The sequence below is a fragment of the Magnolia sinica genome, chromosome 9 (genome assembly GCF_029962835.1).
Source record: "Magnolia sinica isolate HGM2019 chromosome 9, MsV1, whole genome shotgun sequence".
Lineage (NCBI taxonomy): Eukaryota > Viridiplantae > Streptophyta > Magnoliopsida > Magnoliales > Magnoliaceae > Magnolia > Magnolia sinica.
The window spans coordinates 56,915,470-56,920,082 of record NC_080581.1 but is presented as its reverse complement, the minus strand read 5'-3'; the positions used below and the strand labels follow the sequence as shown (position 1 = coordinate 56,920,082).

At 35.6% G+C, this 4,613-nt stretch overlaps 1 long non-coding RNA gene across 3 annotated transcripts; it reads left to right on the top strand.

Annotated features, from left to right (window-relative positions):
* Window positions 1-3,089: 3,089 nt before the first annotated feature.
* LOC131256330 (uncharacterized) lies at window positions 3,090-4,174 on the top strand. 3 transcript variants are annotated; one of them, XR_009176755.1, is made up of 3 exons: window positions 3,090-3,280; window positions 3,360-3,790; window positions 3,878-4,174. It is a non-coding gene; the product is annotated as an uncharacterized LOC131256330 (long non-coding RNA). The 3 variants fall into 3 exon arrangements; XR_009176753.1 differs by having other exon boundaries at window positions 3,360-3,794; window positions 3,882-4,174; XR_009176754.1 differs by having other exon boundaries at window positions 3,360-3,794.
* Window positions 4,175-4,613: the final 439 nt, after the last annotated feature.

Below are 4,613 nucleotides of genomic sequence, written 5' to 3'. Positions count from 1 at the left end.
CACATTGTCAAACTACAATAATGGTGTGAACTTAAGATACTTCAATTGAAGATTGACATGCAGATGTTCTTGTAGTTTCTTTGTTAACTTTCTTAGACTTAAGCTAGAATTAAGCTTCAACTTCAATGGGTTCTGCCATTTCGAAATAATAAGAAGACAACTATTTTAGTGCTCTCTTGTTTCTTTCTCATGATTGTCCTTTTTTAATTGAAAAATCATTGTTTACTTTTTGTCATAGACTAGAAGAAAAGCTCTTGGACATGGAGACCGTGGATATTCGAAGGCAACAGGCCTTATTAAAAACACCTGTAAAATACATGTCCGGGCATTTGTCAATTCCAAAAAATGAAGGTGTATATGAGTTCTGGATTAGTTTAAATCTTTATTTCAAGGTTCTCTTCAGGATGGTTCTATCTTAGGATTCTTTACTTGCAGAATTTGGAGAATATTGGTCACCATGAGAATGAAGAGCCCAATGGCAAAACTGTAGGTTCAATGATTTAATTATTTTATATTATTGTCTAATTGTTTATTCGTGTCTAGTTTTACCCTTTTATGTTAAGGCCTAAGGAAGAGCGATTTCTATATGTGCCACAAAGTGCAACTCCTGCTACCAAGAATAATGCATTATCCGATAGCAAGTTGAGGGCATCCCAGGTCAGAGACAGCATGTATGTGCTCACTAGTATCAGCATTCATCTAATTTGTGTAATTTATTAGTGTCAAAAAGAAAAGAAAAAAAAAGATTTTTTGTAATTTATTATGTGCTTCATGCCTTCCCTTTTGAGAGGAGTCTAATTCAATTCAGCCAATGCGATGATCCTCTTTTGTAACAGGAGAGGTTAGATGCTCTTATGAAATGTGTGGTCCAAAATATTGGGTTTAGTCTGATCGGGGTTTTTATTTGTCATTGATTTACTTTTGGTTAGAGCCTGATGGAAATTTTCAGAAACAGGTACTAGGTAAGTTTCTTAATTATTGTTCCATTTTCTATTTTTTTAGTTCCTGGTAGGATTTTTTTCTAGTGATTGTTGTCTTGTGTTTTGCACTTGAATGTCTTTTGTTCTTCAACTTCAGAAACTATCATCAATATTCCAGTTGTATTTTTCTTTCTTTTTTTTTTTTTCTCTCTCTTTTTGTAAGCATGAGGTCTTGATAGAATGAAGGAGGTTTTGCGTTGGGCTGATCTATATGTTGTTTTTTTTTTTTTTTCTTTTTTTCTATATGTAATCATCTATTTTTTTCTCTCCTAATTTTCCATTTGTTATTGATGTAATGAAGACTAAATATGTTTACATGATTTAATTATTTCTTTTAGCTTAGAAATACATATATTTGACTTGCAGAATGTTGTCATGTGGTGACTCGACAGGGGTGGTAAATGCAGTCTAGTGTTTGAGGTAGTGTAATTGAACAGGGGTGGTAACTAATATCATGTGAGGAAACTTTGTTTAATTTTTAGCTGTAGTTGGAAATGATGTTTTATCTGTGCTGAAAGCATTGCTGCCAAGGCACCCAAAATCCTTGACAGGATATGTAATGAGCCGCCGAGATAATGAAGGTAGTTTTCTGCTGACAAGAGGGTGGATGAGCTGCCCAACATAATCAAGATAGTTATCTGCTCACTCCTGACAAGAGGGTGAATGAGCTGCCCGACATAATCAAGATATTTTTCTACTGATCTTGATTCTTTAAAAGGGACAAATACCTTTGATGACTTAAAAGGTTTGGACTACAGTTGAACATAGGTGATGAAAATACATAATCTCTTAACTTAGTGATATTTAGCTAGGTAATTTCTAGATTCCAAAACAATGTGACGTCTATCAAGCAATAGTGAGGTGTTATCATGTGATTTAAATACTGTGGGAAGATTTCCTTCATTGCACATTCTGTGGGAGGATTGGTAGCAAGATATACAATTGGGAGACTATATTGAATCAGTCGGAGCCCAGGATGAAGATTCAAGAGGTACAATATCTGGTCTGGAGGCGATGAATTTTATTACTATCGCTACCCCTCATCTTGGTTCCAGAGGTAACAAACAGGTATTTTTCATTTCTTCCCATCCATCTGCAGGAGTTCCAGTATTTATCAACCTCATACACCTTAATATTGTCCTCCGAAAGTCTGGATGCTAACATATGAAAAGGAAAATTGAATGCATCATCTCATTCTTTTTTTAAAAGGTCAAATGGGGCATAGTGCATCATTTTATTCATGGGCTTTTTGGGTAATTGTTCTTCATTTGTAGGTTCCATTTCTTTTTGGCGTCCCCTTGTTTGAGAAAGCTGCTTGTTATGTTATTCACTTGATATTTAGGAGAATTGGTCGGAATCTTTTTCTTACTGATAATGATGAAGGGGAGCCTCCACTGTTGCAGTGCATGATGGATGATTATGGTGACCTTTATGTATGCTTAATTACCATCCATGATTTCAGTTCTGATGCTTTTGCTAAACCACAAAAAATTGTCAGATGTCCTTCTCCAGGAACTAGGATACATGATCATGATACCTGATTTTTCTCATGTAGGTCTGCTCTGCGTGCATTCAGATGGTGAGTGGTATATTCTAATTTCGATTTTTACTTTTTTCTTTTCCTTTTTTTTTTTCCTTTTTTTTTTTTCTTTTTGGATTGTTGCAAAAGAAGGCTGCAAAACAAGGTTTATTTTATTTTCAGGTGGTTTGAATTGGGTTTTCTCTAAAATAGAGGCCCTTTTCTTTAAACTAGTCTTTTTAAAGCAAAGACTATTAAGCAACAGTTTGTTGCTGATAATGTTTTTATATCTTTTTCAAAAAGGAAATATAGTTTAGATATTTCTAAATGAAATCTCAAACTTATTTGGCATTGGTGGCAATTCAAACTATGTCAAGCTATTGACTATCAAAGTTGATTTGGATATTTTCATGATTTGCCCAGTAGGCTCGCCAACTGTTCAAGGATGGACTTCATTGGCAATTGCATGGGTTTCATGGAAATGCAAGTCCTCAAGGAATCTGTGTTTTATCTTGAACGCCTTAAAAATGTGAAATCATGATATGAACATTAGTTTAGGTTCCCAGATAAGCAAATTGAATCATGGATTGGGTGTTATTAAGGAAAAAAAAAAAGTGATTCTGCAACGTACTGGAACTAGATCTGTTTGGTTCCCCATTTGCAGCAAATTGCATCAGCTAGTGTGGTGCCTGCGACTGGATTGAGAAACACAAGTGGAAATGCTATCAGCATGGATAGGTTGCCTAAAGAAATGAATGATATGAAGATAAGAGATGACAAGGTAGGTTTTAATATAATCTTATCTCTGCTTGCTTGATAGCATATTAGCCTTCTCTATTAAATGTGAATTTTTCTCCCAGGAAATGGAAACTGCTGTGGTCAATGGAAATGGCACAGAGACGGGTCATATAATCGTGACAACTATTGGGGGTAGAAATGGCCAACCAAAGCAGGTAATCACTACATGAATTCTAAAATAATCAGTGCTTGTTGTTCACTAAACTTGTTGCTCACCTCACCTTATCCCTTGCTTTCAGGATTATTTGGTATTAGTTATCAATTAACATTAATATTTTTTAGCCAACTCATCAAAATTTAAGATGTGTATTTCAGAAACAATAGATGATGAGAGTATTAGCGTGTTGGAAGTACCTAGCCGGTGCATGAAGGCAATATGATGTTAGAAGATTTCCTCACCCCAACTGAGATGAAAGATGGACTCACAAACCTTGCTAGAGTCAAAGAGCTAGTTGCTGTTATGTAGAGGCAGAGAGAAAATATTACGAAGAATGTAGGTAATGCATCCAGGCAATGGTCAATTGTAGCAAGTACCTTATCAGCCACAGAGAAGAATGGTCGTCTTAATCATTTTCTTCAGTTAGACGGGCATAGGTTTCTCAACCAATGGCTCCAAGTGCAGTGGTGGCACAAGTGACAGTTCTGTGAAAGAATCAATTAGTGCAGTGCTAGGAGCACTTGAGAAAGTGCCTCTAGATAAGAGCTTAACTACTTCAGGAATTGTGGAAACTGTCAAACATCTCGTTGGCAATAGGAGCTTGACAGTCCAGGAGAGGGCAAGAACTTTGTTTGATAGATGGATTTGTTTTTATTTATTTATTTATATTGAAGACCATTTTCAATTTATTGTAATAAATATATATTTTTTAATTGTCTAGTAATATCGATTTAGTTTAATATTCAGTTTTATTTGTATTGCATGATTTTTATGTTTCAAATATTTAAAAAATACAGGTTTCGATATATAATAAAAAAAAAATACTAGCATGCTAGGGCCTCTCAAATCTATACAAAGGCTTTTACCGGCGCTTGTGTAGAAATCTTACGGCGCTTTTTCATGAGAAAGAGTTAAAAACCACTTTTCGCGGCGCTCAGAGTGAGTTTTAGCGGTGCTTATTCTGCAATTAGCGGCGCTCAGACAAGCGCCGCTAAAAATACCAACCGCGTCCAATACTCATTTAGCGGCACTTGACTAGCGCCGCTAATACATTCGCTGGTGCTTTTATAGTGTTTTACCAGCGCTTGAAAGCGCTGTCCCAATTGTTGTAGTGCTCTGCGAGCAAAATCAAATCAAATTATTGAATTTCATATCCCTA